At 37.0% G+C, this 23,827-nt stretch overlaps 1 long non-coding RNA gene across 1 annotated transcript; it reads left to right on the top strand.

Annotated features, from left to right (window-relative positions):
• Positions 1 to 21,516: 21,516 nt before the first annotated feature.
• LOC145071475 (uncharacterized) lies at positions 21,517 to 22,152 on the top strand. The gene is made up of 3 exons (XR_013690499.1): positions 21,517 to 21,681; positions 21,817 to 21,925; positions 22,084 to 22,152. It is a non-coding gene; the product is annotated as an uncharacterized LOC145071475 (long non-coding RNA).
• Positions 22,153 to 23,827: the final 1,675 nt, after the last annotated feature.

The following is a 23,827-nucleotide window of genomic DNA, read 5'->3' as shown; positions in this document are numbered from 1 at the left end:
TCCGGATCTCTTCAAGTCTCCTTGATCCAAGCTTCTTGATCTTCAAGATCCCTTCACAAATCACACCAATTTGCTTCCAAGTCTTCTCACAAACGAAATTAGGGCTTCTGGATCTCAAAAGGGGCTAAGGGAGCTGAGGGGAGGACATTAAGTCCTTTAAATAGGGTGCAACCCCGAAGATTAGGGTTTTTCCTCGACCAACACTGACTCGTCGAGTCCAGCCGCCGACTCACCGATTCAAGCCACTTAACCACGTGCCATGCACCCGCTTCGACTCGGCGCGTCAAGAGACCTACTCGCCGAGTCCCTTCCTTTATTTTCACTTAGCAGCCTTCACTTCTTTCTTCTAAACTTGGGATGTTACAATTCTCCCCCACTTAAATTAGGCTTCGTCCTCGAAGCCTGCGGCAACACAAACTTCCGGATATTATTCCCACAATGCATCCACTGATCTCAAACCGACCCAGATTCCTTCAAACACAATCACCGAATCCCTAAAATCCATCTCTCCCTTTGCAGGGTCCTGATAACTGCTTCAAGCCGGCCACTGGCTTCTTTTCTCTGATGACAACACTCATCAACTAAGTGCCACCTGAAGACACTACCTTACTTCTGTCTTATGCATTCATTCGCAACCTGCGAATACTGGATACCATAACACCCACTGAGCTTCGCCAAGACACTAATCTATCTTCCTTCGCCCAAGATTGGCGATAACCTTGATAATTTTCAACCTGGAATGATTCCTCATAATGGAATACCCTAGATTAGGATACCTCCACATACATAACTCAAGCCTACAACCATACTTGGAACTAAGGACCTTGTCCTTGCGTCACCCTCGAACCCTTCGGTTCGACACAACGGAGTGCAATCCACTCACACTTCCTTATCATGATCTCTAGGTCCTTGACCTCCGACTGTAATATCCTTATACAGTCCTCATCACCCGTCCAGACTACTCCTGAGTCTGTTAACCTGTTGTCTCACCTTCCTTTGTCCAAATCTCCACTCTGGAACCACTATCCTCCTCCTCTTCCAAGGAGATTGGGAACATGCCTGCGCATCATCCAACATTGCCATAACCTCAACGGGCATCCAACCTGTATGTGTTTCCATATATCTGGTACAATCCTAGTGCTCACTACCATCAACTTAAGCACTTTCGATCATCCATTTACTATGCTGCCTCCCTTTCAGAGGACCCACACTCCTTCTGGAGCTACATACCTTTCCTTTCCAGGAAGTCTACTCAACAACCCTTACCGCACCTATAAGTGCCACTGAGCTAACTCCACTCTACACTATCCGTGTAGAGCAACTGCTATTCTCGAACTCCCATATACTCCGAATCCGATCACATAACTAACAAGGCCCACACACGACCTCCAGCCAACTCCATCATCATGATCAATACTTGGGGGCCAGACCATATCGATTACTATTACATGGCGACATTTTCACTCATTCTCCGCATATAGATCCACTAACACATACCGAGTCTTCAGCATGACTGGACCGCCTTACCAAGCCTTCAGCCTATCTAGACCACTCTCAAAACCTTCAGCATATCTGGACCGCCCTCCTGGGCCTTCAGCCTGTCTGGACCGTTCCCCAAGCCTTCGGCTTGACTGGTACGCCTCCCGGCCTTCAGTCTATCCAGACCGCTCAAAACCGATGCACGTCACCCTAAACCATTCTTCCCGGGAGTCTCTCCCATGCAGTTTGTTCTAGCCCTCTAGGGGTTCCGAACTCCCATTCTGTTCTCGGAATCCTTTCCGTGGCCCAAACCCAGGCCTCACATCGACCAACTACCTTCCCTGAAACCATGGTCTGTTCCCTGCCCCACTTGTCTATCCCTCGCTCCAATCATGCCACACTTTCGGCTAATCAACACCAATAAATCCAAACAGCTAACCAACCCTGGATGCTTGCTGTTTCGCGGAGAATTTTTCCAACTCTCCCCACTTAGTGTACCTACTACTAACTTCCGCAAACAAACCGGCATACTTGATAAAGTTTCCTCCTCTACTCCAGGAACCAGATCCCTCCGGAATGAGCAACCTCCACAATTTACTCTCCCGACACCGTACATCCCAAACTCTAAGGAAATTCGAATCTCAACTGGACACTTCTCGCAAATCCGTTGCTATTCCAAGCAACAAGATCATATACCTTACCTTTTGACCAAGAATCCTTCTGAACGCTAACCAACTACAACTCCTAACTACTAAGATCCCCAAACATACTATGAATCATGCGCAAAAGGTGAACAGATCTACAATACCACATAATCAACAAGATAACAAGACATCATAATGGAAACATACCCGTAGATGCATCCGACTCTGCCCTGACCTCCTCTGATGTAAGTTGGAAAGCGCGTCCCTGAGCCCTCGGAGGCTCCGCTCCACCCTGACCTCCACCCGTAATCCTCAAAGTGGTCGGTGCTGGAGCCTGTACCGGTCTTGCAGCAAGCTACAACCAGTTGGCCCTCAAGTGTCCTACCTGATGACAATGATAACAGATCCTCATATCCTGAGCCGAGACCGACTGACGGCAATCCCTCGCATAATGCCCTTCTTTCCCACACTTGCGACACGCACCACCAGACCTACAAACTCCGGCATGACCCTTCACACACTTCTCACAAGTGCGGCTACTCTGACCTCCAACCCTAGAGTCAACGGTTTTGAACCGTTTCGGCGCCGACTGCGACTGCACCGGGGCCCACCTCTGCTCTCGTAACTGCAACTCCATCTCTAATTCTCGCCGCCTGGCGGCCTCCTGCAGCTCTAACAAGGTATCACACCTCTATGTGGACACAAACTGCTTGATGTCCCTCTTGAGCGTACTCAGATATCGGGACATCTAAGCCTGCTCCGAAGCAAACTCCGAGCAAAACATCGCCCTCTCAGTGAACATCCTGGTGATCTCCGTCACCGACTCTGAATCCTACTTCAGCTCCAGGAACTCCTGAGCCAACCTCTCTCTCTCTCTCAACACGTGGAACATAACGAGTGTTGAACATCTCCCAGAACTGATCCCAAGTAACCGTAGCCCACTGGGCATCCGAATAAGAACCCGTAGTCAACCTCCACCAATCCTTCGCCCCGCGCCTCAAAAGGTTCAAAGCACATCTCACCCTCTGATCCACAGGGGCATGAACATGTGAAGAAACAACCCTCCACGTCTGAAAACCATCTCATAGCAATAATCGGATCCTGAACTCCATCGAAAGTAGGGGGATTCGTATTATCGAAGTCCCGATACTGAAAACCTCGACCGCTTCCTCCCCCTGCCGATCTAGCTGCCGTGGCAGCCCTCTCTGTAAGAGCTGCATATCGCTCATCAAAGTACTCAACCATGGCGGTCTTGATCGACCCAAACATCTCCGGTAACTCAGTCCGGAACATAGCAGCAACCTCATCATGCAGGATCTCACGAATCCTTGCATCCAACTCATCCGTACTCATCTGACCAATGACCTCGGGTGGTACTAGTCCATCCTGACCACCCTCTCCTGATCCCGATCCCGAACCGGATCCTGCCTCGAAACGTCTCATAATCGCCATACTACAATACACCAACAAGACCCTTAGACATATAACATACCCGATGGGTTTTAGCCATATGAACATTCCTATGTGCACATACAAACCCTAATGTTTGGATCTAGGTTTCTCTAATTGAACATGCATTGTATCGAAGACTTTTGAACAATAGATCTAGGTAATAACATAAGAAAAAAAAGATCTAGAAGATTACCTTAAGTTGCTTGCTTGAATCTTCTTGTCCTTGGAGCTTAGAGTCACAATTATCACTCCTCTAATGGCTTACAAACACCACCTTAGCAAGAGGATGATTGGAGAGAGAGAGAGAGAGAGGAGAGGGCAAAAAGTCGGCCAGGGTTCCTCCAAAGGCAAGAATGCCGATTTCCTTGACCCCTTGGGTCTATTTATACTTGTAAGGCTCCTAGGGTTTCACCCTTAAACCCTAATTGGATAACTTAGGCCCTAAGCAATCCAATCTCCCTTATGATAAGCCTTGGACGATTTCTAAGTCTATCCAAAGCCCCAAAACCGTCCACCCCTTATCTTTAAAGGATTACAGCCCAAAGTACAACTATCATACAATTGACAGTTTATGCCCTTTTATTTAATTAATCTCTTTAAGTCACCAAATTAATTCCTAATTAATTTATGACTTATATTAATTAAATAACAATATTATTATTCCTTATATTATTCTCATAATATATTAATAATATTTCTTCTCTCATTATAAATCATCTTGTCAAGTTGCTATGGTGAAGGCAACCCAAAAGGATCATGCACAATCGGGTCAAATACTTGCCTAATATAGTTGCAGCCTTAGACACTATTCCAACATTACCCTCCCGGGGAACTATCTCATAACCAATACCCTAGAGAATTGTGACTTCCTTGATACGCGTATGGGTCCTGTGTTTTCAGTAGTACGAGCCCATACTACCTTCCACACCTACCCATATTTGTCTCAAGTATCACCACAACACCCTAACCATATACACACACGGCGAGCGCTCAATCCTCACTCCTAGAGGAAAGTTGAATATCTCATATAAGGAAAACCCTATGCAAGTAGGCATCACATAATCAGGAAATTCTATCATGCAATTCCTGAAGATCCATAGCCTAGTAATAGCATGTTGTTCTAACATATCACATAATCAAATAACTTGTAAGGTATTTTGGGGTCTACTTACTGGCTCTGGCTGATCGTACCCTCTGCATCCTCCTTTACTTATTTCGAAAAAAAACCTTTTGAAAACCATTTTGAAAATCCCTCTTTGATTTGAGACTAGATTCACACGAATGTTCCTCCAATTAACTCAAACCAAGGCTCTAATACCAACTTGTAACAACCAAAATTTCCCAACCAATTTAAACTTTTCAAAAATAACCCAAATCCATTAATTATTTACAAAAAGGTTTTTAATTAGTTTATTATCATAGTATCCCAGAAACATCAGCATAAAGATGAGGAGCGGTAGGATCACGCCTTCGCCTTACCACGATCTCCTGAAGTACCTAAAACAATACACTGAAACTGTAAGCCCGAAAGCTTAGTGAGTCACCCCCAAAATACCAACCACACATAAACATACTCATAACATATCACAAATAGAACAGCCATGCACATCGGTTCTACTGTGTAACTGGTCCGCTCGCACCGGGCCTTCAGTCCACTTGGTCCACCCTCCGAGTCTAGTCATGTCCATCGAGTCTACAGTGTGATTGGTCCGCCCGCACCGGGCTTCAATCCACCTGGTCCACTCTCTGAGTCTACAGTATGACTCGTCTGCTTGCACCGGGCCTTCATTCGCCCTGGTCCGCTCGCCGAGCCTCGGCACGTCTGGTCCGCCCTCTTGGGACCTTCAGCCTATCCGGACCGCTCGTTGGGCCTTCGGGATATCCGGTCCGCCCTAGGTATGTTGGCCTACAACACAAAGCAGGACCCGTCTCAACCCATCCCCCGTCAAACAACCATGTGCACATAAACCAATTAATCACATAACAATCCTTAACCAGACAAACAGTCTAACAGATCACATAACATATCAACATCCTAACCAGGATTCCGACCTAACCGGTCACTAGCATAACATTACCCTATATACCGGGTACCGACCTTAACCAGGTCACTAACATAACACCATCCTAAATACCAGGATGCAGATCTAGCAAAACAATAACATAACAACCAATACCCGGATTTCCATCCGATAAAGGGCCAGCCTTGGTGTCATAGACCCTGTCAGTATAGTGAGGATAACTCACCTGCAATTGTTGGCTGGAAAGATAAGACCAAGCTGCTCTAGCCATCGTCACGATCTTCACCACCGAACACTACCAAAGGACCAATTTCATAAATTACCAAAATACCCTTGGAAGTCAAACTGGTCATCTCTTGGTAAAAGTCAAAGTCCTCGGACAAAGTCAACCTTCCTGGTTGACTTCTACTCGCCGAGTTCCCACACCCAGAAAACTCTCATATCACAACTTAACTCGCCGAGTCGCCCCAAGACTCGCCGAGTCCAACGATCTCTGAGTCCCATCCTGACCAACTCACTGAGTCGTCCACCGACTAACTAATCGAAAGCTTTAACCTAAAAGAGACTGGGTTCTGCGACCAGACTCGCCGAGTCCAAGAACAGACTCGCCGAGTCCACGACAATCTTCAATAGACTCGCCGAGTTGTTCTTCTAACTCATCGAGTCCAATCCCCTCATCATAAGACTCGCAGAGTCACCCATGCTAGTCGCCGAGTTACTACGCGACTCAAAGTCTGATCTCTAGCCTGACTCGCCGAGTCATCTCCCAGACTCGCCGAGTCCAGACGTGCATTCTCATAATCTCGAATCACAGAGCTACTCCTTTGCTCCAAACAATAGATCTGGGTCTCTAAGGTCCATTAGCAACATAAAGTTGCTACCTTTACGTGCTTCTTGCCCCATAATACCAAAAACCAAGCTAGAAAGGGACTTAACTCTTGGGGAAAGGCTTTTGCATAACAACTAGAAAGGCTTTCTGCGTCAATGACCCATATAGAACTCAGATCTGGAGTTTCAACTTTAGATCTAACTCATGCTTCAAGATCTCATCAATATTTCTCCAACCAAACCCTAAAACTTCATGAAAATGGAACTAGAAAGGAAAAGGCCAAGGATAACGATTCCTTACCTCCAAAATGACCTCCCACTGAAGTATAATCCGGATCTCTTCAAGTCTCCTTGATCCAAGCTTCTTGATCTTCAAGATCCCTTCACAAATCACACCAATTTGCTTCCAAATCTTCTCACAAACAAAATTAGGGCTTCTGGATCTCCAAAGGGGCTAAGGGAGCTGAGGGGAGGTCATTAAGTCCTTTAAATAGGGTGCTACCCCGAAGATTAGGGTTTTTCCTCGACCAGCACTGACTTGTCGAGTATAGCCGCCGACTCGCCGAGTCAGGCTACTTAACCCCGTGCCAGGAACCTGCTTCGACTCGGCGAGTCAAGAGACCTACTCGCCGAGTCCCTTCCTTTATTTTCACTTAGCACCCTTCACTTCTTTCTTCCGAACTTGGGATGTTACATGCCACTACAATAACGGATTAAGAAGGAATGGTGAATCCAAAGGCCACTGCAAGTATAAGGAATTCAACACTTTCAATCCATCATCTTTCAATGGAAAAAGAAGATCCATTTGGAGTTATGGATTGGATTTCAGAGATGGAGTTAGCCTTCATTACATGCAGTTGTTCTGGCAAGTTTAGACTACTTATGCTGTAAGGCAGTTTAAGGGCTCATCTGTTCATTGGTGGAACATGTTGGGTAAATCAATAAACCCTAATGATCCATTACAACTCACATGGGCAGAGCTTCTGGTGCATTTCAAGCGAAAGTAATTTTTATCTCAGAACATACCTTAATTAGAAAACACACTGAAAAAGGGCAGCATGACCGTCAATGAATACACCAATGCCTTTACTGGGAAAATGGAATTCGCATTGTATATTATTCTCGGTGAACGGTCAAAGATCAAGAGGTATGCCAAGGGACTGCCATGGAAATATTTTGGTGCCAGTACATCAAACACCCACTTTTGAAGCTGTCATCTGGGCTGCAAAATCTATGGAGAACATGATCAAAGGGATAACTGCCGACAAGGTTGAGGTTGGTGAAAAGAGAAACATTGAAGGTTTTTCAAGTAACAACAACAGCAAGAAGAATAAGTCCCTGAAGTAAAACAACAACAAATCTAGAAGAAACCAAGAAGGGAGGTGGTGCGACCAGTGCAAGAAGAAGCATTTTGGCGACTATGTCACTTGCTTCAAGTGCAAGAAGCCAGGGCATATTTCTACAAATTACCCAATGAAAGTAAAAATTTTCTCTCAATTGTGGAGAGGAAGGTCACTTGAAGGCAGAATACCTAAAAGCTGAGAAACCATCCCTAAGGATCCTTCCAGCAAAACCCAAGGGTCGAAGCTACAAAATGACCCTCAATGAAGCAAAAGAAGAGGCGGACATTAAGGGGGAGAATGTAGGGTTCAAAGTAGGGTTCAAAGTATTCCATGGATAATGACAATGCTCCCCCTTGATGAAGTGTAGATTAATAGGCCTATACTTGTTTTATTCCCTATAAATAGGCATGTAATATTCATTATTAGGGTTTAAACTGAAGCAAGATATAGCCGCCAATCATAATGAGGTTTCTTAGGTAGAAAAGATTTATTTTAATCTTTTCTTATAGTGTAATTTCCTCGTCTTATTGAATTAAATATTTTGTTCATCAATTATATCTTCATGATTGAGTTCGTTCTTAAATTCCGCATTACCATCATCAAATCGTTCTTGGTATTATTCCCAACAATCACCAAATCGAGCTTAGATTCAAGCGATGCACCTTTGGAGGAGATAGTGTCGACTTTGGAATCGACTTTCTGAACATTGTCTTTGAGTTCCAAGAGTACGAATGGATCTGCAATGTTTTCATCGGAGGAAGGGTTGTCTAAGTTTCTATTTGCATCACCATATTCAAAATCTTAAGAAGTATGAACACCATGAGCTTGATTGTTTACATCATCATCCTGATCCTTAATATTCATATCTTCCAAGGAAGACGTCAATCCGAGGTAATGGAGGAATTAGGATGTGAAAATAGCAGTTTAACTGCGAAGAGCAGCAACAAAAGAATTGTTATCTTCAAAATCGATCTCATTTTCATTTGGATGAGGATATTTGTTGCAAGGAGATTCTTCATCAATTGGAGGCGGTTGAGTTTCTTTGTGTGAAGAGAGTAAGTGAGCATTGACTTCGGAGTTTGTTGGAAGTTTCGTTGTGAGTTGGCTTTGAAGTGTTGGTGTTCGCATTTAGAGAATGGTGTACTCAACTTTATCTCTTGTAAGCTCCGTATGTTTAATTTGGGCCATGTCAAGAAGTGATTTGGGCTATCTCAGAATCATCATCTTCATCTAGGTTGAGAAGTGATTTTGCAATCACTTCTCCATCTTAGAATTGCTATGTAAAAATCGTAACCTTCTTGAAATGGCTTTTCATCTCGGAATCTCTTCACAACTTCCATTGCCTAAAGAACACTTTTAGGTACTAACAAGGAGTCCTTCTTGACAAATTTCACCATCCAACTCTTTTTTTTAGAGATTCTACGGCTACCATCGATCTTTTTCTTCGCCCATAATCTTGAAATTATGGATTAATGTATATTTAAAATACACCTACACAAACGTTCCATTCTTATATGATAGAAATGGAATGTATTGAAAAGGGACTTCATCTTTTCTATACTTGGAGATGGATAAAATTAAAGAAGAATATAAAGGAGAACTTTTCATTAAGCTTCAAATTCTATAAGAAGCTGAAGAGTTCAAGGAATACACGTATAATCTCTTTGATTAGTAATCTTTTTGCAAATATTTGTTGTTGCTAAAGGTTTTATGATTGTATAAATGTATAGTATAGATTTTGTATAGATATAATTACGCTTTGACATCATCAAATATGGGGAGATTTAGGGTTGTTAACACGTTGTCGCACACGTACTAAACAAATAAATTTATCACTGCTGGTTGCACTAAAAATATAACACAGGGAAGCAGGGTCGAATCCTCAGGGACACAGCCTAATGGTCAATGCCTTTTTGCATCAGGCACATCTAGTCAATACAGAAATATAAAAGAAGGGTGTTTTAAATTAAACTAAAAACTAAAATTATAGTGATATAAACTAAATGAAAATCAATAATAAAAACGGTTTCAGTTCTGCTTCGACTTTCCTAATCATGTAACTGATCCAGATCTGATTATTTGAGATGCGTTCTATCTAAGCTGGTACTGAGAAAAACTAACAAGCTCTAGTAACTTCTCTTTTACCTAAATTAGTTAATCAAAACAAGCTCTTCAATTAACCCTAACATTTTACTGTTCAATTAAATAAGCTCTTAATTAAGATCAGAAAAGTTGTGTTAAGTTCTTTGTAAAATTCCCAGCAATACCCAATACTTCTCAAAAGCTCAGAAGCGTAAAGATATGATTTTTACAGTTTATAATAAAGTCAAATCCCAAACACGAAACCGATTTATTACTTGTTACTTTTACTAGTTGAAAAGAACAATTACAGATTCTATTAATTGATTAACTAGAATGATAAAACCCTAGCTAGGTGATCAGACTAACAAGAATTAAAATCAAACATTCATTAAGCTCAAAACTTAAGAATCTATATAGAAACACAAATCAAAAACCAGATCTAATGATCAATCACATGAAAAGTACTCATCTTTGCAAAACTGAAAACTAGGATTTAGCCAGACATGGCTAAAATATGATAAAAACAGATGAAAAGAGACACCAAACAACTAATCTTACTAATCTACTTGAAGGAGATGATCCACAGTCTTCATATCTTCAGAAATCATTGAAATCGGAGAAGAAATGCCTCCAAAATCGTATTTTCGTCGTCTGGAACCTCTATAATCGCCAACTTAGGTTACATGAATGCTATCAGGGACTATTTATATGTCCAGCAGCAAAAACGGCGCACCTACAATCGCATGTGCACAATCTGCGATCGCAGGTTTTGAAGAAAACGCGTATCGTGCCTTTTTAATGAAGTAGGATACTATTTTGACACTTTTTGGCCAACCTGCGATCACATGTACACAACCTGCGATCGCAGGTATTGAGTTTTGAGTCCTGGATGAATTTTGGGCACAAAAGAACATCGAAGACAAGTTGCGACCCAACATGTGATCGCAAAAGGGCCCCATTCGATAGCATGAAGGCAATCTGTGATCGCATATTGTGCCTAAAACGTCCGAGATTTCGTCTACTTTTCAGATCATTTTGAATCGCGTCAATCTGAGTTACGGTTCTCGAGATATGGTCAAAATACTAACAGGGGGTCAAAGCTGCCAGCAACATTCTTTAACTTTAGATTGCATATTCTATCTTCGTTTGATCAATTCAATCGAATGCTTCTTGACCAAAGCATCTTCCAAACATTCCTCATAATCCTTCATAAGTCCCAAGCTCCATTTTAAGCTCCAAACGCGCATCTAACTGCTCCTAAAGCACTGCTCCACTCGAACTATCTGAAATTGACATAAAAACATGAGCAGTACGAGAATTCTAACAAAATACATGAGTTTAACATTATTTAAATAAATAAAATGCAAATGTACAAAATATGATGCTAAAATGATAATAAAAACTACCCTATAAGATGCAAAAAATGGCATCTAACAAGGGTCAAACCTAATGATTTGATGATTGTCAAGCTTTTGGGTGCTAAGTTGATACTTATTTTCGGCCAAGATAATGGAGTCAGCTTGGTTACCTTGTCATCTCAACTATATAGAGAACAACATCTTAGAATGAAGACTTATTAAATCATGTAGAAAACTCTTTAAGACTTGGATATAAGAGGATTGAGTTTTCTCAAAGTTTAAATGAGAATATGTAGATAAGGCTTAAAGATAATAAAAACTTGTGATTCTTATAGGAACTATGGTGGTTTAGATTAGTATATATGTTATGTTAATCATATTATTATGTACTTATGCGAGTGTAGGCTATTTGATTCTTTGTGTAAGTTATTAGCATAAATCTAAGAGTTAATACATTAATCTTAGGTGTGTCTTAGATTAATATTTTGCATCTAAAAACTATTTGATCAATAAAGTTCACTTTCAAAGTAATTCTACGAGTTATTGTTTTAGTGATTATGCACTTTGGGACGAACGTTTCCCACTTTATCACAATATTCAAGTCACACGTAGCCTTGATCATCATTACTAGTTATATTTCACTTAGGTAGGGCTTGTCCATAACTACTTTTCTATCTGGACAACATTATGCTCACAATATCCATTAAAAGTATGCTTAAGCATGCCATTTTATCTCTTTATAGAGAATTCTTTATGAAAGACTTGGGGGGGAGGGGTTGAATTATTTCATTTAGATCTTTATCACTAACAACACTTATTTTTTATTTCTAACTTGTAAAAATGTGTCATTGAAATTCTTGAGAGCTCACATGTCTAAGAATAAAGCATGCACCATTTTGACCAATACTCAATCTATGCTTGATGACTTAGGGACCCATAATGTCAATCCCTCTCTGTTTTGGACTCTTTATGGCTCCCTTTCATACCTTACAATTACCTGTATCGCCTAATTGATGTGGTCCAAGAGTTATGTTTATCCATGCATGTTTCCCAAGAGCGCACTTTAGTGCCTTGCAATGGGTTCTTTAATATATTCATGGTACTTTGGTTTATAGTTTGCAAGTGAATTTCACCGCTCTATGATCCTAATCACGTATTGTGATGTTGATTAAGGGATGTCCTGACACTAGACGCTCAACCTCTAAATATTATGTTTTATATGGCTCCAATACTATTTCATGGTCCTTAAAATACCAAGAAACCATTCTTAGTATAATGTTGAGTCATTGTACCAAGCATTAGCAAATGTTGTTGTTGAAACATTCTAGTTAAGAAACTTCCATAGAGAACATCACTCATCTTAGTTTAAAGCTACTCTTTCCTATTGTGATAACATCAGTATTGTCTACACGTTATCCAACCTGGTTCAACACCAAAAAAACAAGGTACATTGATATCAACATTTAGTTTGTACCAAATTGTGTCTCCTTGGGTCTTGTTTGTGTATTACATGTTCCATATTCCTCATAGTGCGTAGCTATCTTCACCAAAAGGCTACCTTTTTCATATCTTCACCAAAAGGCTATCTTTTTCATAACTTTTGCTCCGGATTGAATGTTTAGACTAGTCCTCCTGATAAAACTATAAGAGATGTTCTTTCAATGTAAGAAGATCTATATTAAAAACTATAAAGATGCTAGACAACATTACAATAAAGATATATTTAAGTTTGGATTTTGAAGCCATCCAACCTAATTAATTTTAAGGTTTTTTGCTCTTATTGTAAAGAAAAGAAAACGATTGCATTGCAATTTTCTCTAATAAAAAAGTTGTGTTTGATTTACTGTGCAGAAAAGCAACTCCAATCCTTTTTAGAACCAATACTAAAATTAGTAATATTACACCAAGGAAAAAGTAAATCAATTAACCTATTGAAATGTAGGTTATTAAATATCCATCAAACCGCAATATGTGTTCCATACTTTTCACATGAAAATTACATAGTCGGTATAATAGATTATCAACATCCACATATATTTCTTCTTTGTAATGTGTCTCTAGTGGGTGATCGTTACACAAATACCTCTCAAATCAAAATGTCGCGTGTTACACTTAGTAGAAACATACACAACCACCAATGACCCATTATAATAAATCGTATGAAAGAAGAAGCTATGTAATCTCCCGATGGTTAGGACTGTTCACTATTTGGATAATTTGGATTAGACAATTTGGTTCAGATAATCAGATATTTTGATTGGTTTTGGTTTATAAAATAAGAACCGAATAGTCCAAAAAAACCGAATAAACATTTATTATCTATTTATTTATAATATATATCTAGAGTTATTTATTAATTTTGTAATTTATTTTTTTAAATAGGTTCAAAACATTTCACCTGATAAAAAAAGATTAATCTGCATTTTCTCTCAAAAGTTTTCTATCTGTAAAATATTTAACTATAATATATCATCTTATTAGTTGTTTATAAATTTCAAATCACAATTAAAAAATTTGTTTTCGCTTCTTGTATAAAGTTGAGTAATATTATAATTGTATGTTGTTTTAAAATGTTTCGGTTTTTGAAAACCGAATTATAAAAACCGATCCAACCGAATTGTAATTGGATCGGATTTGATTTTTGTTTGGACCATTCGGATCCATGTTTTGAAAACCAAAATCAATTTGGATTCACTTGATTGGATCGGATCAAACCGATCCATCCAAACGAACACGCCTACCGATGGCTACAACAACAAACTTATTTATTTTCAAATCAAAAACTCAAGGAAAATGGTATATAAATTATTATTATTGTGTTTTCTAATAAAAAATTGTATTTATTTTGAGTTTTTTAATAAATAAATATAAGTTTTTTCAAATAAATTTAATATATATAAAAAAAAAATTCTCCAGAAAAGTCCTTAAACTTTAATCTTATTAACGAAAAAGTCATCCATAATTCTTTTTTTTTTCAACTTAACCCATAAAATCGGCACTAGCTAGTTATAATGATTGTTTTGCAAGTGTTCACCGGTTTCAATTGTTAAATTGCAAAATAAAAATCAGGGGTGACTTTTTTGTCAATAAAGCCAAAATATAGGGAATTTTTTACAGATAATCTACCATAAATATTTTGATGAATCTACCTTAATGTGTTTTACAAATAAAATGAAGGAAAAAAGATATATAAAGTATAAACAATAGATGACATATCATATTTGGTGATTTGAAAGAGTCCAACGTTGACTCCAAGAATACATCGACTCCAAAAAGAAAATGACGAAAGAGTTTTCCATCATAAATAGATGTTTCTTCTTTCACACTTTCACACCATAAGCTTATTGATGTCTACTTTATACCAGTTTAGAGGGTGTTTGGAATATCATCTAAAAACAACTTATTGCCTTCTTGACTTCTTGACTTCTTGAAAAGTAAATAAATTTAAAAAAAAATGTTTGCGTATATAAAGACATTAAAACAACTTTTCGTTAACTCTTATGAAAATGAGATTTTAAGAAATCAGGATTTCTAACTTCTTAAAACAACTTATTACTTATTCAGTTTAACTTATCGATTTTATTTTTTTAGCCATATTTTATGTGTATAAGCTAAACCATATACTTTTTAACAATAGTTTATAGGCTTATTGACTTTTACTACTATAAAAGTTAATTCAACACTTTCTAAAAAATCATTTTCCCATCCTTATAAATCAATAAGTCATTTATTCTAAAAGTAATTTTCAAATTCAAAATGAAATCTCAAAAATTCTCTTGCTCCAAATATAAGGTGGTTTTAGTCAAAATAAAAAATAAAGAAAGACCGATGTCCTATCATCACAAATTTTTATATATGCTCAACAAGTTATTTCTTTTGATTGGACCCTCTTTTCTTTTCAACCGGCCCAATCGAACATGGCTAACTTTTGAACCAGTCTAATTGAACCCAATTAAATAACCATGTCCTTTTCGATTCTAATTAAACCTGTCCCTGATTACTACCCATTGTTAGACCCACTGTATGGTATAAAAATCCCTTTTACAAAATATTTTGCAAAGTGATCTATTTTAGCCAAAAAAAAAAAAAAATCATATTGGTTCTATGTGCATGACTGTTATCTACATAAAGGGGTTCAACCAATGTTGGTGTGCTTAGAAATCATGGGATCGTCTATCAAGTTCTGCCAACAATATGTTTGCAGCTTTGTGTTGCCTCATTTATAGAATTGTGAGTGCCATTTCCGTTTAGCCATTGTAACGTTAGAGCATAGTTTAACTGATGAACAAGTTGATATTCAAATGTTGTGTAGTCATATGATCCTAATTTTTGCTCAAGAAATGATTATTTTTACAAGTTCATGTAACATTTATCGAGTGCAGTTGTGTTTTTTCAATTCTAGTTAAAGAATTGTGAATCCCATTGTAAGGTTAGATCACTTTTAATTGATGAACAATTTTCTTTTATTATTTTTTTGAAAACAGAAAGATATATATATATAAAGCAAAAAGATATCCAGCAAGGAGCTAAAACGCAAGCAAAGTTACAAGGTATCAAATACAAGATAAATGAGCAAAAGGAGAAATGCTCCAATCGATCCATCTTTCGACACCATTCTTACTTCAATATTTACACCGATATATGAAAACAAAATAACATTATCAGCTATGCTGGTGGGGGAAGAGCCCGCATTATTGAATACATTGAGGTTTCTCGCCTTCCAAATACACAAAAGTAGACAGTAGAATTATCTTGTGTTTTCTTGGACAGTTCCCTAGTGTGAAGCGAAGTCAATAAACTCGGACACGATATCGAACTGCCGTACCGATATTCCACACCACTTAAATATCCACTCTCTGGCCACCATAGCAGTGGGACAATTAATAAGCACATGATTTACAGTTTCATTCCTTTCCATGCATGAATAACACAAATGGTATTGGACGATAATACCCCTACTTCCCAACATATCAACGACATATAGCCTACCCATCTCCACCACCCATACGAAGCACCATGGGTGAGCATAATAACCGAAAAACCGAACCAAAACCAAATTAACCGATAAAACCGAACCATTTTTAAAACCGATGGTTCGGTTTGTATTTTTTCTTAACCGATAACGAATGGTTCAATTATGGTTTTATTGATTAAGCGAACCATTATTAACTGAACCGATAACTTTATATATATATATATATATATATATATATATATATATATATATATATATATATATATATATATATATAAAATAATAGTACTCAACTTATTCAAGTGCAATTAAATTTTAAAAAAAAATCATTAACGCTCGCTTATAAGTTATTAGTAGACATGATTGAGGAATTAAATCGTCTACGGTTGCACACACATGGACATATGCAATTAGTAATCACGCATTGTGCTAATACAATTGATTAATTTGGTAATTCTTAATTCTACAATTTGTAAACGTTTAACGGAGTTGATTAGAGGTCGCATTTAAATACAAAAGTTATATGTTTTATTTTATTATTATATGATTTCAATAGCTTACAAAAATTGTTGGTCCAATATTTTTTGTATTCTTTCTTTATTTTTTATACCAATATACTTTCATTTTATATCATTTTTTAACGTTATTGTTAACCAATATTAACCATTAACCGAAAAAAAACCATTAACCATAACCAATGGATACCAAAACACATTAACCAATAGTAATGGTTATGGTTCGGTTTTGTTCAATAACCGAACCAAACCACCCCATACACATCCCTAAGAAGCAACGAACGTGTAATGATATGATCTTAGACCAACATATTAAATATCCACCTAATAGATGCATCGATGATTCTAATGTCTTCCTCAAACCCTCCGCAGTAAAACATCCATCTACAACCAAATTAAATTTGATGCCCCCTGATGAATTAGTGATGGATAGAGAGTTTGGAATAGAGGAGAAGAAGTTTAGTTCAGCAAGCTAGTCTTCTTCCTTAAAAGATTATTGCCAATCAATTAGCCTAATGAGGAGTATTTACAAGATTATTGCCTAGGCTCTTGCTTTAAGACTCAAAGCGATCATTGGATCAGTAGCTGATGAGGTTCATTCGGCATACATTCAAGGTGGAAACATACTTAATGGACTGCTCATTATAAATGAAGTTTGTTCGTGGGCTTGTAAAACCAATAAAAGATATTCACTACTACACAAGTGATTTAATAATGCTAACCATTCTTTATTTTTGAGGCGGTTGATAGTAAAAACCGCCTCATTAAATGTATAGAGCCTTAAATAATACATGAACCGCTTTAAAAAAGCACTACATAAATTTCCAGAAGCTTTTGTTAAGGCAGTTAACAACGAATAGCATCAAAAAAAGATTTTTTAGTGTTACTTCATGTAAAAGCATCATTAAATAAGGATTTTTTGATGCTCTTTTTAATATAATAGCATCATTATATTTTTATCTCTTTCCCTCTAAAATTTTCGTTTTAGCTTTCTAAAAACCCTCCATAGCCACCACCAAATTCCACACAAATCGCATCAGTAAAACCTAAAACCGCCCCAAATCATCTCTTTCCCTCTAAAATTTTCGTTTTAGCTTTCTAATATTTTTAGCGGATTTCCCCCCAATGGCGGTTGAAAAATTCTAATCTTTCCCCAAACCTAAGTTCCTCTCGCCTTCAAAAAAATTCTAATCTCCCTCCGACCTAGGTTTCCCTCCCACTGGAAAATTTTGTGATTGAAATCCAACCGACCCCTCATAAATCGCTTCATCAACCATTCATATTCCTAAACGTTACTGGTTATCTCCATTTTGCATCTGATGAAACCACTAAATCCTCTGCCTCTTCTTCATAAATGAGAATTTACTCCTAAGAATTCATCGTCATCTCTTTTACTTCGACTAAACTTCTCCCTAGTACAAAACCCTAAATATATCCATCCTTGTAGCAGTAGATTTCAGGGTGCCAGGATTCAGTCTCAAAATGAACGCAATCAAGTATGTCCTACACCTTATGCATCAACTTCTTCCAACTACAGTATTTTTTTTCCTTAAAAAGGTTGTGGAAGGTACGCAATATTGATCACAATAACTATTCAATTAAAGAGCATTATTCAATTTGGTGATTTTTTTCGATTTCATCAAGTATAGTTGAAATATCATGTTTTATGTTGTTTTTCTTTTATTTAAACCGGGATTTCTATGACTTTTCAAGGAGGGTCGATAGATATAAGAAAAGTGATTCAACATGAAGATTATATTAGAGGATGTGGAGCATATTTACATTTAGGAAGCACAAGTAAAGAAGGAAATGATGATGGGAAGAGAGATGTTGGCAATGAAGAGAGGAGGTGTTCGATCGGAAAAATTAGTGCATATATGAGCGTGGTTTACTGGAACATCTTGCAAGAAAGAAACATCAAACCAAAGTGGCATATTTGGCAACCGAAAACTCTGTCAAATCCATGGAGTCTGCTGAGTACTCATTTGAATGTGTTCCAAATGATTCAAAAAAAGATAAAAAAAAACCACCACCACCGTCATTACTAGTTATTGCAGGTTCAAGTGAGGTTTTAAAGAAGAAAATGGAGTGGATATGTCTTATTTGTAACGTGAGTTCATCAAGTGAGATTGATTTACAGAAGCATCTTGAGGGAAGAATACAAGGTCAAAGTAGCAATCATAAGAAAAGGAAATAACAAGTGAGATTGGCGCCTTTCTTATCTATATAAGGCGGTTCTACATTTTCTAATGTTGTTGAGTAATAGCATCAACAAATGATGTGATATTTTATGTTGCCAATCGTATTGTATTTTAAAAGACAGTTTATTTTCTAAGGCTGTTCAATAACAACATCAAAAAATAAGTCTATTTTATGAAGCTATATTTTATAAGGCGGTTTTGGACAACATAAAAAATTAAGTGTATTTTATGAGGCGGTTTTAGACAGCATCAAAAATTAAGTCTATTTTATGAAGCTATTTTTATGAGGCGGTTTTGGACATTTTCTAAGGCGGTTGTAGAACCGCCTCAAAAAACAACACTATTTTATAATTCTATATTTTTTGAAGCGGTTGAATAACCGCATCAAGAAATAAAAAAAACCCGCTTTATTAAACATCTTCTGTACTAGTGATTCCTATTCAAAGTAGATTTCGAAAAAGGCTTTTGACTCGGTCTATTGAAAATATCTTGATTCGTTAATGGAACAAATGAGTTTTAGTGCAAAATGGAGATATTGAATCTACGGGTGTCTTACCAGAGGTGGTGGTGGCGGGGGAGAGGTGAGTTGGTGGATTCATATGTGAATATATACTTACATTTATATTCATATATGCAGATTACCTCTCCCCGTCACGTAAGTACGATCGAGTATTTTGCAATAAAGAAAAATATATGTTGCTCGGATTTGTGCTCGCGTTTTCGATTACATAATTATTTTTATTTGAACCTAGGCCTATAAATATATATTTTTTCCATACATCATTCAAATTATTTGAGTTCCTTCAAAAGAACTATAAAGTTTTGAGTTAATTTTTATTTTATATTTAAATAGTACCTAACAAATTACTAAATAAATTACCAATGCATGTTGGACAAAGAAAGTCTTATAAAAATATGACGGCTATCATACATATAGTATTAACCTTATCGTGAGACAAACACATTGAATTTGAGATGTTCGACCAATGTTTTTGAAAACATGACACCTAACTTTCGATTAAATTAGCTAGTTCATATAGTTCGTGTAAAACGTTGTAAAATTTAAGCATGAATTAAACATAAACAAACAATTTTTCTTACGTCAATGATGGCAACCTTTTTGAGCCATGCAATGCACCAAAATTCTTGGGATATGTTTCTAGGCCACGCGAACGATTCCTTTTCTTGTACGCATCTTAAACTGGTTATATGGTTCCTTCAAAATAAATAAATTATTTTGAGTGTTGCTAATAAGATATTTTTTGAACATCTTATTGACCATTTTTTTTAAAGTTAACCAATAATTAACTATTTATAATCAGTTTTTCGAAAATAATGCAATTTCAACCAATAAAAATATTTTAAAATTAAATTAGGGTGTCTATATGGTAAAATGAGGTGTCTTTTTAGCCAATCCCATTAATTTTTAAGAGAAATTAATTCCTACATTTTATTTCTATGTATACTCCTACCGAATCAAATTAAATATCTTATTTATAAAAGGGATCGGCTAAAATCATCTTGTTTTACATTATAAACAATATACTTAGCTTTTTCTTTTATATATATATCCACCATAAACATATATTTTTCTGTTATAAAAAGTATATTTTTATATAAACTGGCAGTTATATATTGTATAAACAAATGTTTGTTATAAAAGTATATATGTTCAAAACCTGTGAACTCACCAACTTTATGTTTACGTATTTTCAAAACGCATGTATTCTTAGGAACGTAAAAGTTGGAAGTACACACGCACGACATACGTATGAAACTTTTGTTTACTTATCATTGCACTGTATTTGATAAGGCATGTATCATATTTTAATTTTCATGTAATGATGTACTCATAGAACGAAGACAATATAATTTATATTCCGTATTAATAGAAGCTTATATTTTATGTGATTGTTTTTGTACTATTCAATGTATGCATGACTGTGTAACATCCCAAAAAATCATAATAAAAATTTTCATTTTTAAAACCATTTTAATAATCCATAAATCATTCAAAATATTGTTCTAAAAGCTATAATCATTAATCGGAATATCCCAAAATCATTTATTAATAAAATATCCAAGGATGATGTGGACAATCATGCCTTCGTCTTGCCCCAATCATCCGATGTACCTGAAACCATGAAATCAGATTGTAAGTCAAAGCTTAGTGAGTTTCCCCAAAGTAATCCATACAACGAAACAGATAAAAACATACATGCATGAGCCTTCAGCCTGACTGGACCACCTCGCAGGGCCTATAACCTATCTGGACCGTTCTTCGGGCCTTCGGCCTGATTCGACCCCTTAGCAGGGCATACAGAAGACTTTTTCGTGTAGTGTGAAGCGTCACATCAAGGGTTAGGATGTGTATTGATCCAAAGGAACAAGCTTATTGCTTACACTACCCGACAACTCAAAATGGACGAGAACAACTACACTACTCAGGGCCGGCCCAACTACATGGGCAAGTTGGGCTTAAGCCCAGGGCATCAAAAAAATTGGGGCATATTTTCTATACAACAAGTCATGTTACATATGTAAGTTTGGCCCAAAAATTAAGTCCAATTAATTACTTAGCTCCAAAAATTAACAGCGATCGGCAACATTAGGGCATTCGATTCATGAGCGCGAACTGAGAACGCAATCGTCAATCGTCAAATGAAAAAGCTAAAATTTTTGAAAATCCGACAGTGGGGAGATCGAGGAGTCGAAGAACGTTCAAATCGACTTAAGGATTTGTTCAATCGATCTTCATCTTAAATCGAATGAAGTATTCTGTGGTATGATTTGTCGATTCCATTCCTTCCTCTCTGATTCTTGTCTTCTTGATTTCTAATCGATCTTCAAACACAACCCGGAGACTCGATTCTTGTCTTCATCTCTGATTATTGTCTTCTTGATTTCTACTTACTGAGACATGAGTTCGAAGACATCAAACACAACCCGAAGATTGGAGAAATCAAACACAACCCGGAGACTCGAGACCTAATTGCCGATTTCTATTCTCATCCACTCGATTTTTGGGTGAGTTTTCTTCAATTGATTGTGATTTTGCTCGATTTTTGGGTGAGTTTTCTTCAATTGATTGTGATTTTGTTAAATACATAAACTTGTTGCCATCAATCATCGGTTCTTTGTTCTTAATATGAGTAATTGATTATTGTGATTTGTTGTACTTGTAGGAACGAAAGACGCGTGTGGTTTCTTGGTTTCTGATTCTTTTCTCATCTTCTGCTCTTCAACTGATTAGGGTAAGTTCTATTTTACTTCAAGTGATTTTTTTTTTAATTTTTGTTTGAACACCAAACCTCCTGCATCAATCTATCACCTCTAAACTAGCAAGTTAGAATTTCTTTACCCCATTTAGGAAAAAGCTGAATTTACTCATTGTTTTCAAATTAACGTTTGTGTTGATTCATGCTTTGTATTAAAGTTCAAGATTTGATCTTTAGGTTTCTTTAAATCAAACAATAGTGTTGTGAGGATGGACCTTGCTTAGTTTGATAAGTATGATATTTCAATCCATCCGAAAATTGTGATCCAACATATGAATCTTGCTTACTTTGAAATGTTAGAAGGCCTTATCTAATATAATCCTGTTGGGATTTGGCAAATAACATTTGAAAAAAAATATGTTTTGTGTCACTTGTGTGATCTTTGAAACTAATTAATACACTTGGTTTGTACAACAGTGTTGGTTGAAGAAACAGAAGGATCCTATGGTTCGAGCATCAAATTCTGTTGTTTGGTATATGAGATTTATGGTTTACTTCAGGTATAGTTTCTGCTTACTATGGTTTGTTTATGATACAAATTTGTGAATTGCTTTTCTAAAGGTTTGTTCTTGGTTCTGTGATGTGAACCAGGACTTGGATGGATTATCAATTTTAAGTATTGAAAGTGATTTTTTTTTAAAAATATTGATTATTGTAAAATAAGGAAGACATTGTTTTAGGTGATTTTTTGTATATTTTGTTTGTAATATTTGTTTGATTATAAAAATTACTGCATTTTTTATATTAGAAATTACTACATTTGTTTGATTATATGTTTTTGTTATTGTACGGTACACATATAAGGGCATAATTTTTTTTATCTCGCCCCGGGTAGTAAAAAACAATGGACCGGCCCTGACACTACTGATGACTTGGAACTAGGAGTTCTAGTTTTTACGTTAAAGATTTAGAGACATTACCTGTATGGTACCAAGTATACCATTTTCACTAATCATAAGAGTCTCCAACACATCTTTGATTAAAAAAAACTCAACATGACACAACGAAGATGGGTTGAGCTACCGAATGATTACGAGTGTGAGATTCGTTACCATCTAGGCAAGGCGAGTGTTGTCGAAAATTCCTTCAGCTGAAAAGAACGCATAAAATCCTGTCGAGTACAAGCTATAACAATGATTATCCATTTTTACCTTACCGCTCATATTTGAGAAGCTCAACTCAGGGATCTGAAAGAAGAAAACATTGTGATTGAAGCTCTGTAGAGAATGGATAATTAATTTGAGGTTAGGGATAACGACATGTGGTACTTTATGAACCAAATTTGGACTCCAAAGTTCAATGAAATCAGAGCTAGTCTTGGACGAAGATTACAGATCAAGATATTTCGTTCATCCGGACTCTGAAAAATATATCTAGACTTGAAGAAACTATATTAGTGGCCAAACACGAAAGTTGAAACTGCCACTTATGTGGGAAAATGCCTAACCTGTTCCAAAGTTAAGGCAGAATATCATAACCCCTCGGGTTTACTACAACAACCAGAAATACCTGAGTGGAAATATGTGACAACCCGAAATTTCTATCTTGAATAGCTGTTCAAATCAATCAAAGTTGGACTCAATTCTCTATCTTCTATCATTGTTTAGAGTCAATTAGAGCGTTTTAAGCCTAGTACAACCAAGAAATGAGT

This window comes from Lactuca serriola, chromosome 8 (genome assembly GCF_051521515.1).
Source record: "Lactuca serriola cultivar US96UC23 chromosome 8, Lser_US96UC23_V15, whole genome shotgun sequence".
NCBI lineage: Eukaryota > Viridiplantae > Streptophyta > Magnoliopsida > Asterales > Asteraceae > Lactuca > Lactuca serriola.
This window is presented reverse-complemented; position numbering and strand designations above follow the sequence as displayed.